The sequence below is a fragment of the Camelus dromedarius genome, chromosome 16 (genome assembly GCF_036321535.1).
Source record: "Camelus dromedarius isolate mCamDro1 chromosome 16, mCamDro1.pat, whole genome shotgun sequence".
Taxonomy (NCBI): domain Eukaryota; kingdom Metazoa; phylum Chordata; class Mammalia; order Artiodactyla; family Camelidae; genus Camelus; species Camelus dromedarius.
In genome coordinates, this window is record NC_087451.1 from 55,939,613 (window position 1) to 55,961,813 (window position 22,201).

Genomic DNA, 22,201 nt, shown 5'->3' on the forward strand with positions numbered 1-22,201 from the left:
TTCCTGGGTGTGGTATCATTTCCATGTGTTTCTCTAAACTCTCGTTACATGATATACATCTCAAAATAACATAGTGTTTTGATTTTGGAGGGTAGCAGTTTTATTGAGATGTAATTCACATCCACTATTTAAAGTGTATAATTAATGGCTTTTAGTATATCCATAGACTTGTGCAACTATCAGCACAATTTTGGAACATTTTCATCACTCCAAAAAGAAACTCTCTGCACCAGAATGTTCATAACACCATAATTTGCAGTAGTTAAAAAGTGGAAACGACTCAATGTCCATCAACTGATGAATGGAGAAACTGAAATGTGCTACATTCATACAGTGGTGTGTTATTTGACCAGACAAAGGAATGAAATAGTAATACATGCTACAACATGGATGAACATTGAAAATATTATACTAAGTGAAAGAACCCAGACACAAAAGGTCACATATTGTTTGATTCCATTTATATGATATGTTCAGCACAGGCAAGTCCATAGAGACAGAGAGTGGATTAGTGGTTGCCAGGGCTGGGAGAAGGACAGAAGTGGGAGAGACTGCTAATACATGGAGCTTCTTTTTGGGGTGATGGAAATGTTCTGGAATTAGATGGTAGTGATGGTTGCACAGCATCGTGAATATAAAACCCACTCAACTATACACTTTAGCGGGGTTAAAATGGTTCCATATTATGTGAACCTTATTTGCTTGACTTGTAGACACATCACTCCAATCTCTGTCTCCATCTTCACATGGTGGTCTCCCCTGTATGTGGCTCTGAATCCTCTTCTGTTCTTAGGACACCAGACATTCGATGTAGGGCCCACCCTAGCCCAGGATGACTTCATCTTAATCTAGCATGGCCTCAATTTAACTAATTCCATCTGCAAAGACCTTATTTCCAAATAAGGTCAAATTCTGAGGTTCCAGATAAACGTGAATTGCTGGGTCTGGGGTGCCATTCATCAACCTACAACAAACTCCCTTGCCCATTTAGAAACTGGGTTGGTGAGGGAGGGTATAGCTCAGTGGTAGAGTGCCCTAGCATGCACGAGGGTCCTGGGTTCAATCCCCAGTACCTCCATTAAAAAAATAAACTTAATTACCTCCTGCCACAAAACAAAAGACAAAAATAAAATAAAAATTGAGTTGTCGTTTTCATATTTGCATGTTTTTAAACTCCATGTAAATACCGTTCTACCAGAGGTAGTGTTCAGCAACTTCCCCCCTCAACGTCATGCTTGTGAGACTCTCCCAGGTCAATATGTGTAACTCTAGTTTGATTTTGTTGCTGTATGTTTCCTTTTCATTCTTCGAACGAGGGCATCTGGCTTCTGCCCTCATTACTCACTGAAACGGTTCTTGTCAAGGCCACTGACTCCCATGTTACCAAGTCCAAGGGAAACTTATCTTACTGTTCCTCTCTCTGGCATTTGATATTTCTGATCATCCCTCCTTCCTAACCACTCATTGCGACTTCCGGACCCTACACTCTCAGGATTTCCCTCTGTCCTCTCTTTCTAAGTCTCCTTTGCTGGCTTTCTCCCTCAGTTTAGTCCTTGCACATGGACTCCCTTGGCTCTGTACTGAGCCCTCTTCTCTTCCTGCTATACTCTGGGCTTAGATTTCATCAGCAGATTTCTGTTTGGGGATCTGCTGCTGCATAACAAACTTCCAAATTTGGTGGCTTAAAACAGCAACCATTTTGTAACTTCTCATGATCCTCTGGGTTAATGGGGGCTCAACTGGGCAGTTCTGCTGTCTTACTTGGAGTATCTCATGTGGCTGTGGTCAGAAGGTGACTGAAGCTGGAATGTTCAAGACGGCTGCCCACTCATCTCAAACTTGGCGGAAACAGCTGGAAGGCTGGGATGGCTGGACCTCTCTCTCTCCATGTCAAAGCCTCCCCTCCAGGTGGTCTCTACAACAGAACAGTGGATTTCTTACATGGGAGCTTAGGAGTTCCCAAAAGCACAAGAGTGGAGGCTTCTAGGTCTTCTTAAGGCTTAGTTCCAGACCTAGTACAGCGTCCTTCCTGCTGCATTAAAGGGAGTTACAGGCCAGCCCAGATTCAATGAATATGAGGAGTCCTGGGTCATTGGGGGCTGTCTTTAAAGGCTAGTTACCACAGTTCGTGAGTCCAGCCCCTTCTCTTCCTCCTTGACTCTCTCCAGCTAAGTCTTGGCATCACCTACACACAGGAGTTCAAGCCAGAAACTTGGGAATCATCTTTGGCTCCTCCCTCTCTCCAGCCCTCACATTCCACTTCTTAAACATCTTTCGAAAGACTTCTTGCCATTTCTATCGCTGATAACATCATAATGATCATGGCGAAGATTAGTGAGTGCTTTCCACCTGTGTACACAGTTCAGATGCATTCCATTTAGTCTTATTTCCATTTGGCAGGTGAGAAGCCTGAGGCTGGTAGAGGTTGAGTAGCTTGTCTAAAGTCTCACCCTACTCAGGAGTGGGGAGAACTAAGACTTGAGGCATTGGGCTCTGCAGACAGGAAGCCCTGCCTCCAAGGTCTTTGTGTCCAGCAAGCCATTCAGAGCAGGCATCAAGCATCTCTCACTTAGATGCCCCCAGCAGCCTCCCAAGCAGCATTCCTGCCTGTAATCTGGCCCCTTCTAATACATCCTCCATGCTGCAGTCAGAGCGATCTTTCTAGAAGGCAAAGTGGGTCATGGCACTTCTTGGCTTAAACCTTCTAATGGCTTTCCTCTTGCCCTTGAGATAACATCTAATTTTTCAAAATAGATAATAAAGTCCTTCACAAATTGGCCCATGACAACTTGACAGGGTAGCCTGGGGCAGTGGTTCTCCATGGGGGCATTTTGGAAATTTGTGGAGGCTTTTTTTGTTTATCATAATGATAAGGATGTGCTATTGGCATTTGGTGGGCAGGGGTCAAGGATGCTAGATTTTGGCATTGCAAGGGACCGTTCCATAGAACCAGAAATTATCCACGTGACTTTCAGTGTCCCACTGAACATTCTGTGTAAAAAATCTATTATCATCTGAGCTGAGAATTTATCTCCATTAACCTTACACCCAAGGGAAGAGGGGACAGATTTAGCTCTAATGCACCCTTACCATGAGGATGTAGACCTTTGGGGCCCCATCTTTATGAAGGAGGATCTCCTGTCAAACCCCCCTGTTTAGGAGGTCCTGGGGTGTTTTGTTTTCCCACAAGAGAGTGATGAAAGCTCAAGTTCACCTAGTTAGGCAAGTGTCCTTGGAGCAAAAGCCTGTCTCACTGTTCCACTTACCTCTCTCTGCGTCCCCTGCCTTCACTTACTTTGTTTTGCCCTGAAAATTGCTTACTTTTTCATCAAAGCATCTACGAGTAAGAAAAATATTTTATCTAAGATTTTTAGTTGTTAAGGGGAAGGTCTCCAAGGTACTTAGCTTGCCATATTGTCAGAGCAGGAAAATACAAATATAAAATATTTTTGCACAGGGGGGAAGGTATAGCTTAGCATGCACGAGGTCCTGCATTCAATCCCCTGTACCTCCATTAAAAAAAAAAAAAGAAAAAACAAAACAAAAAATATTTTTGCACATATTTAATACAATCTGTTTTTTCTAGGACTATAACTACTGTGCTGTTCTATGTTGTTCAGAACTTTAACAAGAGTTGTTTGCCATTTGGGAAAATCATATCACGAATGACAACGCTACCCAATACAACACCCTTAGGTCAGTCTGCATTTGTCCCTGTCACAGTCTTAGTGATTCTAAGTATGAGTGCGAGCATGTGACTGCTTCACTGTACATCCTCCAGTGTAGTCACGCCTGAGCATTGACAGATTGAAACGCCTTCTTCTTATTTGTCTTTTTTAATAGTCAGGGCATTATATTGACTTTCTGAAATAATGTTTTTGTTTTGGGGTGTTTTTTTGGAAATCAGATAGGTTAAATCATCTGTTAATTTCACTTCAGGATAGTAGAATTGAGTTATATTTGTTATAACAAAGGGATGGGGTCTGGTAGGGTGGAGAATCACAGACTCCGGAGATAGTTCTGCTACTCTGTAGGCATGTGACTTTGGGCAAGATGGTTAACTTTTCTGTTTCTTCATCTGTGGAATGGGCATAATAACACTGCCTCTGAAAGTTATTGTGAGGATAAATGAGTTATGACATGTGATATTATAACAGACCCTGGCACATGGTAAGTATTAATAAATGTCAGATGTTATGATTAGGTCTTCAATCAAATTTCTTACCTCTCCCCTAAGTTCTAGCTCTAACTATATCCAAATGCTTCCAGTTTTGGGGCTGTGGCCATGATTCTTCTTGGTTTGGGCATATTCTCTCTCTGTCCCAGAATGCTTTTCCCTCCCCTCTGCTCCTGGCCAATTCCTACTTATCCATTAGGTCTCACTTAGGTATTACTTTTTTTATGAAGCCAACACCTATATCCCCAGGTCTAGGTGAGATGTTTCTGTTCTGCACCCCAGGGGCTGTGCTTATCATGGAGTGATGTTATAGAGAATGGGAGGTTTACCTTAGCTACGGTGGGCAGTGAGGAGGGGACATTTGAGCTAAAGCCTGAGAAATGAGGAAGAAGCAGAGTAGAACCAATACAAAGGCCTTGAGGAACCACTTGGTGCACTGCAGCACTGGCAAGCAGGTCTGCTGAATAGACATTTCTCCAGTGAAGACATACAGATGGCCAACAGGCACTTGAAAAGATGCTCAATTCTGCTAATTATCGGAGAAATGCAAATCAAAGCTACAATGAGATACTACCTCACACCAGTCAGAATGGCCATCAAAAGTCCACAAATGATAAATGCTGGAGAGGATGTGGAGAAAAGCAACACTCCTACACTGTTGGGGGGAATGTAATTTGGTGCAGCCATTATAGAAAACAGTACGGAGATTCCTTAAAAACCTAAAAATAGAGTTACCATATGATCCAGCAATCCCACTCCTAGGCATGTATCTGGGGAAAACTAATTCAAAAAGATGCAGGCACCGTAATGTTCATAGCAGCACTATTGACAACAACCAAAATGTGGAAGCAACCTTAATATCCATCAGTAGGTGAATGGTGTATATATATATATATATATATATATAATGGAATGCTAGTCAGCCATAAAAAAGAATGAAATAATGCCATGTGTAGCAACATGGATGGACCTGGAGATCATCGTACTAAGTGAAGTAAGTCAGAGGAGAAAGACAAATATCATATGGTATCACTTATATGTGGAATCTTAAAAAATGATACAAGTGAACTTATTTACAAAACAGAAAGTGACTCATAGACAGGAAACAAACTTATGCTTACCAAAGGGGAAGGGGAGGGGAGGAATAAATTAGGAGTTTGGGATTAGCAGATACAAACTACTATATATAAAATAGATAAACAACAAGGTCCTACTGTATAGCACAGGCAACTATATTCAATAGCTTGTAACAACCTATAGTGAAAAAGAATATGAAAGAGAATGTATGTAACTGTATATAGACATATATAACTACATCACTATGCTGTACATTAGAAACTAACACAACATTGTGAATCAACTATATTTCAATTAAAAAAAAAAGAAAGAAAGTGGGTCTACACAGTGAGCAGTGAGCAAGGAGGGGACTGAATGGAGATGAGGTTGAAGAGCTGGGAGTTTATATCTACCATGTCTCTGGCCCAATCGCCATCATCCCACCATCAGGCATACAGGTACATACCTGAAAATCTTATATCTTTGCATCTATGGATCCCTATGCCCGGAATGTGTTCCCTGCCTTCTCTGACTAGTGATAAAATCCTACTCATCCTTCAAGGCCAGATTCAAAACCATTTACAAAACCTTCTCCCATTCTTTAGCAGGAAGTAATCACTCCCTTGTCTGATGTCCTACAGCCCATATATCCCCAAGACAGTAATCACATGCTGACTTGTATCTCAGCCAGGTGTTTACATGCCAATCTGCCCACCACGCAGTGAATTCCCTGAAGGCAGATGCTCTGTCTTAGTCACCTCCATAGCCATCTTCTCATGCCTACCTCAGTGCCTGGCCCACAGCAGGTACTCAATGAATGTTGTGATATCTACTTGACTAGTGGGTGGTGCCCAGCACTTCTAATGGCAGATAAGAAGGAAAACAAAAATAATAACAACTTATGGTTTATCACATGCTTTCCTATTCATTACCTCATTTGAGCCTTCCAACAACCCTATGAAACAGTTGGGACAGGTAGTTAGACCCGTTTTACAGATAGAGTAGCTGAGGCCCAAGGGCATGCAGTTAGTAAGTAATGAGAACTAAGTCCCAATTCTTCCCCCTTACTTCGGATTCAGCTTTTAAAAATGATGATGGAGAGACCCAAAGAACATTTTGAGGATATAAGGCAATGGGGTTGACTGCACTAGAAAAGCACTTTTGTAGGTGGACTAGGGAGAGATCCTTACACAGCTGGGACGGAGTCAACAGCAGCCACACCAGGAAAGGCACAGGATTCCTTTCCGTGCCCCAAGCAGCTAGAAGAGTCCGCAGCACCATCCCCCATCCCTGGCCAGAGAAAAAGGAGACGGATGTTCACGAGTCTGCGGGTCGGGCGGCTAAGATGACGTTAACAATGACTTGTTAGCAGAGCTTGCTTCTCTGTCACCATGACAACTGGAGCTTGACAACTGGAGCTTGACTACTGAGACCTTGCAAGGTTGACTGGGGCAGGTTCTTCGTTACCTCGAAATTAGGAAAGGATATTTATGGTGTGTGCGTGTGCGTGTGGCTGTGTGTGTGCGTGCGCGCGCACGCGGAATAAAGATGAAAAAAGAGTCAAGACTTTCAGTGATCCTCCACCTCAGCAACATGTTAGAACCACCTGAATAATTTTAAAAGTTCCAATGCCTAGCCGTACCCTAGACCAATTAAATTAGAATCTCTGGGGGTGGAAATCAGGTATCTTTATTCAGGTCTTCCCAGGTGATTCCAACTGCAGCCAAAGTTGCAAACTCCGCTTTTGGCTGGCAAGAAATTCTTGCGACCTTCCCAAGATGGCGGCCACCAGACCGCTTCCGCCTTTACGTGCGCCGGCAGGGGGCGGGCTTTCCAGGGACGCATGCGTGTAGCGTCTCTTCGCTTTCTGCTCCCTCCTTCTTTTTCCCCCTCCTCCATTTTGTTCGCGGACGCTGGGGACGGTGGGAGCAGATCCATTTCCGGGTTGGCAAAAGGGGCGGCGGCGGCGAGAAAGGGAGCTTGCCGGGGGGCGAGCAGGACGGGACGAAGCCGGAGCGGAGGTGGCGGAGGATTCGCTCCCGGAGCCGCTGCGGCCAGGTCGGAAAGACGCCGGGGAGGCTGGTCCGTCGCTGAGATGACCTGCGGACCGAATGGGAGGGAGAGCCGGGGATGGGGGGATTGGGGCGGGGCTTGGGAGAGAGGGGGGCATTGGAGGAGGGGCCTGTGGAAGAGAGGGGTCCTGGGGGCGGGGCCTGACGGGAGGGGGCTGGGGGCTGGGTCTGAATAACCTAGAGAAGAGGGGGCGTGGGGAATCTTAAGTAGGGAGGAGTGATCGGGAATTGGTGTGGGGCGAGGGCTGACTGTGAAATGGGGAGGAAGGTTATTGTGAGAAAATAAGGGATCCTCAAGGATTGGGTAAGGTGAGTAAGGCGGCACTCTGAGTGTGGAGCGAGGTAGTCGTGCGCAAAAACGGGGGTGGGGAGGGAGGACCTGTTGGAAACAGGTAATTAACAGGAAGCTTTGGGTGAGGACGGCACTGTGACATTTTGGGGATTGATGAGTGAAAACCAATGGTTGAATAGATAACTGCGGAAATTGCTCACACTGGAGGGAATCTTCAGAGCGTTAGTTGAGAAGAAATCAGAATTGAGTTAAAGGTTGTATTGAGAAATGTTGAAGTTCGCATGGGAGCAACCTGCCATTGAGGATTCAGATTGGAGTGGTGTGACGTGAGGGAAGACGGAAATCTTAAAAGTGTTTAACGTGAGCAGTGTGTGTTGTTGAGTTTACTGATCAGGAAGGAAGAGTCTTTAAAGATAACACTGGGGTAAGGAGCTGGAAGAAGCTGGTGTGTACTGGAATTCATATTTTTCAAAGGAATTTGAATGATCTGTTACGGCTTTGGGCCCCCCAGGATCCACCTTTTTTTTCAGGCTGTTGTTTTTGCCTTACATTTCAGTTTCTGAACGACTTAACTGCATGTTTTTGGTGACTTTTTTCTTCTTTTACAAACCAGAAGATAATTTCAGGAAATAGGAGTTGTTCTGGCCCACCTATGGATTTAGTAAGTGACTTTGAGGCAAATCATTAAACTGTCTCATTTTTTCCCCCTTAGAAATGCAGGTATGATCCCTCTCTGCCTCTCAAAGATTGTGTTAACCAAGTGGGATCGTTAAAGTGGATGCAAAGAAGCGATCTTGAAAACAAGATTGAGATACTGATATTTACAAGACACCTCCTCTCAGTTTCTTCCTCTCAACTTTGTGCATTTTTTTTTCCGCCAGGGAAGAGTTGGTTTTGATTTGATACAGGTCAATTTTTAAACTTTGCTCAATGTCAACTTTTAGTAGCCAAAAATTTAATATTATTGTGTTACATTGTATTGGCTGCCATCAAGACAGAGATGGGGAAGTTAGAAATGGGAATGAATGAGGTCAGTTGATGGAGAATGTGGAAGAATGCTATATTTTGTTTTCTAGCCACAAGAATTTTTTACTCTTGACAAACACTTTCCCCATGAACTCTTTGAGAATTCACTGAAAAATAGTGTTTTAGACACTTGAGCCTTTTGCTTTGCTCCAGTTACTGTGGCCCTGTTGCCAGTTAGTGGGTACCAGGGTGCTTGGGGACAGTTTTAGCTTCTTTATTGTTAATCCTGTGACATCTTGACTGTTCTGGCTTTTTCTTTGGGCATAATGCTCTAAACATTTGCCTGTAAGTGATCTTGTTTAGCTTAGAAGTGTTCTTGAAGTCTTGGCGTTTCTGAAGTCTGACGTGGATTTGCTTAAGAGGGGGCAGTTTCTAATTCTACTTCACACTTGATATCAATAGTGTTGTTTACCTTAATTGGTACTGATTAGTTAGGTGATGTCAGCACAAAAGTGAAATGCAGGGGAAAGTGGAAGGTGTTTAAACTACAGAGTTTTCAGGTTTTACTGGTCACTTTTAAGAAGGAAAGAGAGGATTCCTGTTCCTATTGAGGAAATTGTCAGATGTTCTTTTTTGACTTCTTGAGCTCTTTGATTGGAAGAGTAACCTGGTGTACTTGAATCTGTGTTCCTTTTGCTCTGAAGTAATTCAAAAAATCACAGGCTGCTGGTTCAGGCTGTTTCAGCAGACCAAAGTTTTAATACCAGCCCCAGGAAGAGCTGCAGGTAGGAAGTGTATACAGACGGTCTGTGACTTACCATGATTTGACTTAGGATTTTTCAACTTCACGACGGTGTGTAAGTGATATTCATTCAGTAGGAACTGTACTTCAGTTTTTTAATTTTTATCTTTTCCCGGGCTATCGACATTTGGTATAATACTCTCTCGTGATGCTGGGCAGTGGTAGACAGCCACAGCTCCTGGTCAGCTTCGCAATCATGAGGGGAAACAAACGATATACTTAACAACCCTTCTGTGCCCATACAACCATTCTGTTTTTCACTTTCAGGACAGTATTCAGTAAATTACATGAGATATTCAACACTTTGCTATAAAATAGGCTCTCACTTAGATGGTTTTGCCCAGCTGTAGGCTAATATAAGTGTTCTGAGCACACTTAAGGTAGGCCAGGCTAAGCTATGATGCTGGGTAGGTTAAGTGTATTAAATGTGTTTTCGACTTAACGGTATTTTCAGTTTACGATGGGTTTATCAGGATGTAACCCATTTGTATGCTTATTTGGGGATAAAAACTTGCTTAATATTTTTTTCTCATTTCAACCTACAGTGTGTCTTTTTGGTTTGTTTTAAAGGAGGTTTTGAGATCAGTTGTGGAGGATCTGCTCTCTGGGCTGACTTTTGGTATAACCTGCTTCTTTCACATAATGCTTTTCCGTTTTTCCTCTCCTGTCGTGTGTTTCCATTGCACTGCTGGAGTCAGCCCTAAGTGGAAAATGGCAAATTACACAATTTTTTTCCCTCCTTTCCAGTCTCTGGTGGACATCTTGTCTGTGTCACAGTTTGATACCACCAAATTGAAAGGATTCTTGCCTGCCTCAAATGGGGAGGGTGACAAGCTGAGCTGGGTTTCCTGGGCCAAAGAATGGACTCTGTCAAAGCAAAGAATAGTTGCAGAAACACAAACTGAGCCCTTGAAGCTGTGACTAACATTTTGGCAACATGCTTCCCTCTGCCAAATAACTTCTTTTCTTCTTGGGTCTGATTGTTGATCTCCTTCTCAAAGTAGGCTCTTGTTGCTACTGTTCTTCACACAACTCCCGAGCAGAAGTTGGCAGAGTTCCGGTTGACTGTCTGTTGGTCTCTTGAGGGATATGGCCCAGATTAGAGTAGATGGGGTGTTCCATGTCACAGTGAGGTCCACTGGCAGATCCTCAGAGCTGCTCTGCAAGAAAATAGAGGGGGTACTCTTCACTGAATGTTCTTACACTCCTTTATGTTTCTTCTAAATTCAAATCTGTTTCTTATTCATCTGGTGGTTAAATGCAGAATCATTGCCTTTGCCTAGCTTTGAAAATCCAAGGCATTGAAGAAGAAAGAGTATTTCTGACTTTTTCTTCCTTTTTTTTTTGGTCTCGCTCTCACTCCCAAGCTTTTGAGCCTGGGAGCCGTAGGCTAAACTCATGAGCACTTCTTAGTATTATCATAGAGGGGTATTTTAAAAATGCTGAACAGAACTTACGGAGAAAAACAATGCTAGCAGGGAAGGAAAGTGATAAGTTTGTTGATGTCTGTGTCAGTCGTAGATCTCTTAAGATTTTGGCTTAACATGCCCCTGGAGGCAAATAGGTTATCAAATGAGGGGCCAGGAATTGGCTTCTAATTTGCCATTTGGCTTGGCAAAGTTATAACACTTTAGTACAGCTATAGTAAATACTTAATTCTATTTAGTAAATGCCCTTTTCAGTGTGTTCTACTTAGTGAATACCCTTTTGTTTTTCAGGGGATAATTATTGGAAGAGAACTGTGTCTCCATTAGGTCTTGGAATGGATTATGAAGATAATTTCTTGCAGTATATGACAGTCGCCCTTGTAACATTGGAGATACCCCAAAACAGATCTTATTCTTGGTGGCCCTGGATTCACCTTTCTTCTGCTATCATTAATCCAGAGTATTCTGTTCCTGATATGCAGGTTGAGATCCAGAGGTTTTTGACTCTGGTCCAGGGCTTTGATTGTGGTAACAAATATGATTATTGGAGTTGTATTTAATGTAGTCTCAGGTTTTTTTTTTTCCTGACAGGGGTTTGAGGTTTACAAATCTGTATATCTAAGGAATGTGTGCAGATTTCCTCCCCATTCTAATAGGTGGTTTTCAAAAAATGTTTGGTTTCTGAAACTTCACAGATTCAGATTAAGCTGTATTTGGATTGAGGCCCCTCAGTGAAAGTAATTTGTTTTTAGTCAGTATTTATGATAATTCTTCAGTACAAATTCATCAGCCTGCTTCCTGTGCTTATAGAAATGCTGAATTAAATAATCTCTTTTTTTCTCCCAATAATCCTTCTGACTGTGAAACATTGTCCATATGTCCAGATTGGGACAGTTGATTGGGTGGGGGGAAGGAATTTTCTAAAATAATACAAATCTACAGTGGGACAAGCTGTCCGAGGTTTGTGGATAAGTGACTTCCTTCTTTCCACTTCTCCCTTTCCAGTGCTTATATGTAGGCAGTGTGTTTGTTGTCAGAGATCCAGGTATGAGAGATTTAAACTCCTCTCTATCACTGTCTTATAAGGATGGGACTATCTTTAACACAGTTTATGTATTTTTAAAATAGGTAATACATTCACATGACTCAAAAAAATTAAGATGGAAAAGAGTATACAGTGAATAGCCTGCTTTCTACCCTGTCTCCTCATCAGTCCAGCTCATCTGCCCAGAGTCAAATACTATTACCAGGTTCTTGAGATCCTTGCCAGAGATATGTGTACCTATAAAGAAAATATACATATTTCTTGCATTTTTTAAAAACAAGTATAGCATACTGTTAATACTATCTGCAGTTTTTAAAAAACTTATTTTGGTAGTCATTCCATATAAGCAGTAGAGAGAGTTGGCACCTGTCCTATACTGGTAGATATTTCTAATGTTTCCAGTCCTTTGCTCTTACATGCTATGCTCCAGGGAATAACTATATATATGTAGTTATTTTATTTGCCCTTTGCATGTGTGACTAAATCTGTAGGGTAAATTATAAGTAGAATTGCTGAAGCTGATTTTTTTGGCTCTATTATTCATTTATTTGGCAAGTATTTTTAAGCTTCTGCTGTGTGCTGAGCTCTGTGGTGGGTGCTGGAGATACAGTAGTGAACAAGGCTGACTCAGTTCTTGCTCTCAAGTGGTTATGGTCTAGTGGGGAAATTGACCAGTAAACAATTAATTACTCCTGCTCTGAGTGCTGTGGAGACAGCTAATGGGGCACTGGTTGATTGGGAAGGCAGGCTGTCAGGGAAGGTCCCTTAAGTTTTTTTGTTAATTGTTTATTTATCAAGAGAAACTATTCCCTAACCCAGATACTCAATTCGTAGTTTGATAGTTCAGGAACGCAGGTAAGTGACAAACTTCCATGGAACTCAACCCAAAGAAATTCTTTACGTTCCAAGATCACTTTGCACTTTGAAAGATACCGGCCTTCCTCATCTCCTCAAAATCTTTTATGGAATCATAATTTCTGGAGAGATCTGCATATGCCTTCTTTCTTGGATCAGCCACAGCAAACTTACAGAAAGCTGCAACTCCCAGGGATACAATGAATGTTCCAACAATATGAAATCGTGGATGCTTGGCTAGAAGACCTCACACCTGAGGTTGAAGGTCCATTGACTTTTTTTTTTTTTTTTTGATAGTGGGTAGGTAATCAGGTTTATTCATTTCTTTATTTTTTTAGAGGAGATACTGGAGATTGAACCCAGGGCCTTGAGCGTGCTAAGCATACACTCTACCACTTTAGCTATACCCTCCCCCAAAGGTCCCTTGACTTTTAAGACTGAAATCTAAAGGATGAGGGGAGAACAAAAGATTGTTCTTCGTGGAGGAAGTGGCATAGGTGAAGGTCCTGAGGAGGGAAAAACTATTTTGAAGAACTGAAGGAAGTTCCTTTGTGTCTGGAGCTTAGGGAGTGAGAGGCAGAGAGGTAGGAGGCAAGGCTTCAGAGAGTGTGAGCTCTCCAAAAATATGGATAAATGGCACAGTGGATTTTGAGCTCAGCCTTTACAGTAGAGATTTTTTTTTTGTCAGTTCTTTCCACAGGTAGTAGTTTACTAGTGTTGATGCCAAAACCATCAATGTCATAAAGAAATCTGATGCCTGTACAGTGGAATATGTTTTCTAAAAGAACTCCTGGATAAAGCCTGTTATTTTAGACTTGATTTTTTTTAGGTCCTGCAAATTAACTTATGTGGCTGGATTAGGACGTAGAATTTTAGGTTCCTGGGGATTGATTTGGAGATTATTGAGGAGCAGTTCGTAGATTATGGGGGATGATGGGATTGTTAGTTTGCCAGACCTACTATTTAGGAAACAGAAAACCTCTTCACTTCTGGGGAATATTGACTTTTTTTTTTTTTGTAAGCCTCCTGGGGCTGGAGAGAGAACACAGATGTTCTTATTATGAACTAGTGAATATAATCTGTCACACTCATCATCTAGGCCATATGTCTTAATATGATGCCTGAGTCTTGTTGGACATACAAATGAATCAGGAGCCCAAGGGCCATTATAACTCTGGATATATGAAAACATTTTTATCTGCAAGTGTATTAACTTTTGTTCAGAAATCACAGTACTCTTCCTCAAAGCCCAGATGGTCCTGTTTGATTTAGTACCTTTCTTGTGTAATTGGATCAGCTTGCTCCATTTTCATAACTTAAAGGAGGCTCTTGGTTTAGCAGACCATCACTAGTGATCAAGGAATGACAATGCACAGGTTTTTCTAGCATTCAGCAAGGCACATCTGTGTATCTGATGGCTTAAGGGTATTAGGGTGAGAGAGAAGAGACTCCTCGACAGTGAAAGTCACAGCTTTGTTATTAGATTATCTGTGGTGAGTTGGGACTTAATATATTATCTTTGAAATGAGGCATGACACGTCTGTCTCTCCATGTGAAGTCTAGATCAACATTTTATGGAGCATCTGCTTAAATTTTCTCTCAGGCCTTTTCTTTTTTTTGTTTAATGGAGGTAGTGGGGATTGAACCAAGGACCTCGTGCATGCTAAGCCTTTTTCTTTAATTAAAAAAAATTTTTTTTAATTATTATTTTACTTATTTACTTTTAGGTTTTTGTTTTGTTTTGGGGGGTAATTAGGTCTATTTAATTATTATTATTTTTTAATGGAGGTACTGGGGATTGAACCCAGGACCTCATACATGCTGACCATGCGCTCTGCCCCTTGAGCTAACCCCCCCCCCACTACCCCCCACCCACGCCTTTTCTTAATGGAGACTGTGATTTTTCCTTTCGTCTTATGTTCTCTGTAGATGCTTTCTACTTTTATATTTGGGGTGTGCAAGTGAAGGAAGGCACATGTTAAGTCCAGGGCTAGTACTGTCAGCTGTGAGCAGCCTAGTGTGAGAAGAGCCGTTTTTTGTCATCAGTAACTGGATTCCAGCCTACCTTGTAATTGTCTTTTTACCTCATTAACAGTTTCTTAGAACTTCTAAGTTGGTTATTTTTGGTTTTCTGTTAGTTGCATTAAATTGAAAACAAGACCTAAAAAGGGAGCTAAGATGATTGATTTTTTTAAGATGTAGCCCTCTATTTTTGTGCTGACCTTTGCAATTAAATTTTGGTCATGAATTTTCATGGCAGCCTGGAAGTTCCTGACATATTTGACCTGTGGTTGAGTGAGCTCTGGGGGTGGTGGACATTGTTTGGTTACACCCAGGCTGTGGCAGAGAGTCAGGTCACATTAGGCAGCCTGCTTCCATTAGAGCTGAACCTGAGACACAGGTTTTTGAATCAAGCATAATAGCCTTTTAATTATTTTGGTTTGTTTGGGATTTTCTACTTTCTTTAACTGCATTGGTAACAGATCCGGTATTGATCCTATTTTTTGAAATTTTGGTCAATCTGAAGCTTGATTTTGTTTATGCAGTGTTAGATTTTTGGGGTGTTAGTAATTAAATTTTTAAAAATCAAAATGGTAAGAATACATAGTTTGAAGAGTTAAATAGTACTGTGAGTCTTACAATTAAAAAAGCTGCTCCTGGAGGAGGGTATAGCTCAGTGGTAGAGTGCATGTTTAGCATGCATGAGGTCCTACTGGATTCAATCCCCATTAAATCCCTTCATTAAAAAACAAAAAATTAAAAATAAATAAATAAACCTAATTACCCACCCCCCCAAAAAAGCTGCTCCATTTCTCCTTGTTTGTCCTCATTTTTAATACTTTTAGCATTTTTTTCTGGTGTGTATTACCTTCATGTTTTTACGCAGTGTACTGTTATTTCTTATTTGCCCATTCTTAGATCTTATCTTACCTATTGAATTTCTATTATGGACACTGAATTTTACATTCTTATGCTGCTAGCCACCCTGAACCCTTCCTGCTGTCTGCCCAGTACAGATAGATCACAGTCTTGATTAAATCAGTAGTTTGTGTCTTTTTGTGTTATATATCAGGATTCAATCTGAAAAACAAGCCATTCTTGATATTACAAGGATTACCAAACGATTGGAAGGCCATGGAAGCATAGCTCAGGGAAAGCCACATCGCAGGGATTGTACAGGGCTTGTAGGAAACTTCAGTCTTTAATAATCTTGGCTGCCTTAAACACCAAAGCAGGCAATTTGCAGAATATTGAAAACTGCTGCAAACCACGTGACTGTCATCTGTCAGAGGCCACACAACTGCTCGTTGCTACTGGAAGATCAATAATAGCATCTACTTTCTTCCATCTTTCCAGATCTTGAGTGAGTGACTTGTGTTGGTGGAATTTCAACCACAACCTCCCTCCTCTACCAAGAGTCCAGAAGGTGAATATTATCAAAAGAAGAAAAAAATATTAGGATCCAATAAAATGACTGTGTACTGTGATTACATTTCCTTCCTTACACTTTTCCCCCTAAATATAATAGCCTTTTTTCTTTGCTTTGCTTAATTTACTGGAGTATCAATCATTAATTCATCCCTAAACTCGAATGGAAATACCTCTTTTCAGAACATTCACATTAGTGGAGCCTCTTCCAGAGGCGTTGCGAAAAAGGATCCATAGGAGGGGGTGCATTTTTTGAGGCTTTGTATATCTGAATCATCTTTTTTCTATCCTCACACTGGTTGGTAGTTGGGATATAAAATATGTTGGGGATCATATTTCTTTGGAAATTTTAAGACTTGCTTTGTGGTCTTCTAACTTTCAGTAATGGTATTGTGAAGTTTAATGGTATTCTGCTTGTGGATTTTTTGTGTGGGATCTGTTTTTTCTCTGAAAGATTTTAGGGTCTTGTCTTTATCTCTGATATTCTAAAATACAATGATGTACCTTGGGGTGGATATTAGAATTTAAAGGCATGACATTCAGTGGATCTTTTCAGTCTGAAGCTTATTTCTATCTGTCCTGGAAATTTTTCTTGTATGATATCTCTTATTCTCTCTCTGATAATTTTTCTCTCTTCCCTCTTTCTGGGAACCCCTGATATCCAGATGGTGAAACTCCTAGACTGGTCCTCCAATTTTTTTTTTTTCTTATTTGCTATTAATTCTTTTTATTGGCAAGAAATTTTCTTGGAATTTTATGTATTTTGCATGTTATCAGGAATTCTGTTTTGATTATTTACTTTGATTCCTATCTTTCATGTTAGAGGTTTTCTTGAAATGTCTGAAAATTCTTGGCTATCTGTTCATTTTTAAGGATGAGGCATTAAAAAGCTGAGTGTGGAGCCCTGGCTTATCAAGTGTGGGCAGCATTTTAGGGTGAATTGGCACTGGTTACTTTCCTCAGAGAGGACTCCTCCATTCTTTTGCCTGGAGAGTATAAGTCCAGCTGCAGGTATTTTGGGAGACAAGTGGGAGAAGAGAGCTGGGGGTCGGGGACAAGTCTCATTGTTGAGTAAAACTTAGACTTTAACTTGATCCCCCTGTTTTCATTTTGCACTGCTGCCCATTGCTATGACTGTTCACTTGGTTCAGAGACCCTCTTGTTCAACTTCTCCCATCTGCCAGGCGCCATGGGGGAGGGGACAGAGGGGATAGAGGAATCTAATTTCTTATACAGACTTTCGACCAATTCTGTTTTAGCCCCTCCTACACTCCCTCCTCCAGAGCTACCAGGTGCCTCCAGTATCTGAGCCTTTTCTAAGATTCTTTGATAAGAATCTGCTTGCTTCTTTCCACTGCAAGCATATAGCGTTTTCCTTTCTGTGAAGTTATTTATCACCAGTGCATCTGCTTTCTAGCTTCCAAATTTTGTTGACATCTCTCTTTATGCTGTTGTCTCCTTTCCCATTTTGTGTGTGTGTGTATATGTGTGTATGTTTTAAGTTTATGCCTTAAAAAAATCCTTTTGTGAGGACGTGGTATATGTATATAATGGAATACTGTTCAGCCATAAAAAAGAATGAAATGCCATTTGCAGCAACATGGATGGACCTAGATTACCTTACTAAGTGAAGTCAGACAGAAAGGCAAAAACCATATATCACTTATATGTGGAATCTAAAAAAATGATACAAATGAACTTATTTAAAAAACAGAAAGAGACTCACAGACATAGAAAACAAGCTTATGGTTACCAAAGGGGAAAGGAGAGGGTGGGTTAAATTAGGATTTGGGGATTAACAGATACAAACTACTATATATAAAATAGATAAACAAGGTCCTACCATATAGCACAGAACTATATTCAATATCTTATCATAACCTATAATGAAAAAGAATATATATTAACTGAATCATTACGCTGTACACCAGAAAGTAACACAACATTGAAAATTTTACAATACTTTGAAATACTTCAAATTTAAAAAACCCCTTTGCTGTAATTTTAATGGTGTTTTATGAAGGAACACTGATAAATAAATGCATGCAACATATTCATATTTAACCAGCTTATGCATCAGCTTTTCTTTGCTGATACCCATTCACGTAGCGTCCGCATGGCTGATTACTAATACTCCTTTAGAACAGTGTTTTCCAGGCTTCCTTGACACCAAGGATTACTTAAGGTGCTCGTTGGATATATAGATTCCCAGATCTTTCTCCTGGAAAATTTTTGACTTTAGTAGGTCTGGATTATGACCTAGAAATCTTTTTTGTGTTTGTTTGTTTTTAAAACAAATGCCCGAGGATGTGGTCTTATCTTGAGGCAAGTTTGGAAGCCCTGTTTTAGAAGGGTCTTCTAAACCGTTTATTGCTCTCCTGCATCTCCAAGGCAGACTCCTTAGGCTTCCTCTAATATTGCTTTTGTATTCAGACTGTGTTTTAGTCTGTCTAGCTTTGGTCTGGATTTCTAAATTAGAATGTGTGTCCTTCATCTGATTAAGTCCTCTCTTCTCTAGTTAAATGCTGGCTGATGGTAATAATTTGGCCTTGTGTGACTCCATGTTTTTAGCCAACATTTCTAAACCCACTGGTTCCTGGGGTGTGTGGGTGGGGAGGAAATATTAGTTATGAACATTGAGCTACTCTGTGCATCATTTCTCTGTCCAAATCTAGGAATCTGGGTAATTTTTTTTAATGGAAAATTGACTCAAGCTTTAAAAAGAGATTTACTAATTATCTGCCTTAGATTTTGCAGCATCATTTTTGGAGATGTTAAAGCACTGTGATTTGAAGTTTGTTTTTAACATTGACAATATGAGTAGGCACATTCTCCTCTTTTTTTTTGTTTTTTGGTTTTTTTGAGGGGGTGGGTAGTTAGGTTTGTTTGTTTGTTTTAATGGAGGTACTTGGAATAGAACACAGGTCCTCGTGCATGCTAAGCAGGTACTCTACCACTGAGCTCTACCCCCCCCACCTTTTCTTTTAATTGACATTCTCTTCTTTTTATATTATAGATCCCTAGGCCTGGGAGGGAAAAATGGCTGTATCTTTTACTGTCAGGATGTAAAGCGTCGGAAATGTGGTGTTTGCAGCTGCTCCTTGGTTGCTGTGAATTGCTTGGAGATCAGGGGCCAAATAGTCCCCGCCTTGGTAATGTTGCAGACGCCAGGTGCAGTAGTGCCCTCGTGCTCCGTGGTTGGAAGTCTTGGGGCTGATATTAGGTATACTACAGCCTGAGGAAGCCTTGTTGGCTCTGTCTGAGAGCTGAGTTACATTCTGAGATAAACAGCTCTATTGAAACAGCTCTAAAAGATTTGTACAAGATTAATTGAAACAGTTTTGGTGAATGAAGTCACAAAAACAGGGCTAAGTCTAAAGTGTTATTGTCTTATTGATTGTTGATCACTGGCCATGTTTAAAGCGCTGTAGCACTTTGAACTATTACTGATTTGTTGCAGTTGACTATTTTCTGTACATGGTCCCCCACCTGACCAGTGCTTCGGTGCTTTCAGGATAACAGGGTTTTCTCCTTGCTTTGAGGGATGTGGTAGAAGCTGGGGATGTTTGATAAGGTCGTTCCCTGGTCTCTGTTTAGGATGATTTTCAGACATTGTATTTACAGTTGTTCTTGCTAGTTCTCTCTAGTCGTCTTTTTAATGAAGCCATTCTTCACAGCTGTGGTTATTTAATTGAACATGAGAGTAAGCCTCTCATTGATTTGTCATCAGTTTAGATGCCAGGACTTGGCTTCTGGGTTGCCCCATATCTAGGAATAATAACGGATGGTACCTAGTATTTACCACATCAAGTGGTCTATGAATACGTAGGTTTCTGAGTTTATGTTTTTAGGGCTTTTGAAAAATAATCTGGGACAAAAGGAAAGAGTCATATTAGGGGGAAAGCTGCATTTTGGGATGGATGCTATGTTCTTATTATGTCCTTTCAAATTATATTTGAAAGGATTTTATCAGATTTACGTATCTTTCTTCTGCCTCCATTCTTTCCTCTTCCAGAATTGCATGCTGCTTGTAACAGTGAAAAATCATTGATGTAAAGAGTAAAACTTCCAGGTTTAAGAAGTCCTAAGATTTTCAGTTTAAATAATCATGGTGTGCCTGTAATTTTTTTTTGTTACTTGTTGAATCAATCAGATTTGCTACATAGTTGAATTTCCACGATGGAAAATGTCTGCAGTTGGAAAAGTGATATTTTTTTCCCTTTGTGGAGTAACCTTGGAATTTTAATTAATTCAGTTTCTCCACATGGTAGAAATCTGTTTCACCAGAGGTTTGGCTAAACTGAATTTCATGGGGGAGGCAGTACCTTTTCCATTGAGAGAAGAGGTCTGTGGATTATTTTCAGCGTATATAAAGCCTTTTTGTGAAGGGAGGGTGGTTAAATGTGTATAACAAGAAAGTTTTTCTAGTCTGTTTTCTTACATTTTAGAGAAACCAGAAATGCTTTGGTGGAAACCTTCTAGTGTAGCCTGCCCTAGGACACATGGGGGCGTGCTCATAGTTCTGTGCTGACATCAGTTTCCACGTCATTCTAGGAACCTGTTTGGCTCCTGCCGTTCGTTAGTGCCCTGCAGTGGCATGTGAGTGCTCTGAGGGAGCTCCTGGCTCTGCTCTCCCATGTGGGCTTCTGTGACTTAGGAACTGGGTGCCATTATGCCACCGTGGTCCTGAGCTCGCGCTTCCCTGTACTGCCCCGCTTTTCAGGAGAAAAGTTGAAGGGCAGGTGGACAGGTAGGCAGATTACCGTCAGGTGACGTTCAACCCTGGAAGGCTTCCAGTTAGTGCCGAGGTCCCTAGCTGTGCTCAAGCCAACAAGAGATCAGGTACAGTCTGTGGGATTTATGACTGAGAACTGACGGAACTTACTTACTTTGGGTGTGTGAAGCTGTTGGCTTGTTTAGACTTCTTTGGTATTCTAGGCATACTGGGTGGAGAAGGATCCTACTTCTGGATTTGGAGCATGGCCTGTAAGGCGCAGGTTTCATCTCCTCCCACTCCTCTCCTCACCCTGTTCTAGCTGCCCTTGTATTTTTGTTTGTTTGTTTACCAGTTCTCTAACACTTCAAGTTCATTCCCATCTCAGGAGGTTTTCCCTTTGTTGTTTGTTCACTCATTTTGGAATGCTCTTTCCCCAGATGTTCATAGGACTTGGTCTGCTCATGGAGAGACCCCTTTGGAGAGCCAGCCCCCGGCCTCCACCCCCTTCGGATATAAAAAAACACTTACCCTGCTCCTGCACTCTCCCTTTATGATTCTCTTTTTTTCTTTCTCTTTATCAGTAACAGAGATATTGAGATTATATGTGTTTCCTTGTTTGTCTCTTCCACTAGAATGCAAACCCCAAGCCTGTAGAAAATTGTCTTGTTCAGCCTCTAGAAGAGGATTTATCAACCTCAGCATTATTGGCATTTTTGGACTGGATAATTGTTGTGGGGGGGCTGCCCTGTGCATTATAGAATGTTTAGCAACATCCTTGTCTTTTATCCACTAGATGCCAGTAGCACCCCCAGTCATGACCGGCAGAGATGTCTATTTAGACACTGCCAAGTGTCTCCCCGGCTGCAAGCTGTTGTTAGAGAACAATGCTTTGAGATTTAGTGGGTGCTTAGTAAATATTTATTGAATGGATTAAGTGGTGGGTGCTCAATAATTATTTATTGGACGATAGATGAATTCATGAATGATTAAATTCAGCAAGTTAAAATTTTTTGGAACACGGAACTACACATATATATAGCCTTGTGTTCCTTTCCTCTTTTCACAGATCTCTTCATTCTACTGTCTTTTCCATTTCTGGTCCATCCTTCATTGTTTTTTTTTCTCCACTCAGACTTGCTGGCTCTTTCAGACAACACTACTCTTAAATTTACTTCTGTTCAGTTCAACAAGTGACTATTGAGTCCCTATTCTATGCTTTAAAATAATAGGAAAGAACTGTAGAAGGATACAGTGCTGTCTGTGCTTAAGAACTCATTGGATAAAATGAACATAGATACATGAAATTTTCCTCTAAAGTTTCTTAGTTCAAGGTGATGTCTAAACTGGTAGTAATGGGCCACTG

General features: G+C 41.1%; 1 protein-coding gene across 3 annotated transcripts in view; it reads left to right on the plus strand.

Annotated features, from left to right (window-relative positions):
- Positions 1-7,047: 7,047 nt before the first annotated feature.
- The window catches only part of WIPF2 (WAS/WASL interacting protein family member 2), a 40,244-nt gene continuing 25,090 nt past the window's right edge, over positions 7,048-22,201 (plus strand). The window contains exon 1 of one of the 3 annotated variants that reach the window (XM_031468158.2): positions 7,048-7,291. The gene's annotated coding sequence lies outside the window, so the exon portion shown is untranslated. Of the gene's footprint in view, positions 7,292-7,497; positions 7,615-20,066; positions 20,872-22,201 lie in introns of those variants that run through there. The other 2 variants (XM_010991791.3, XM_064496055.1) reach the window with 2 other exon arrangements.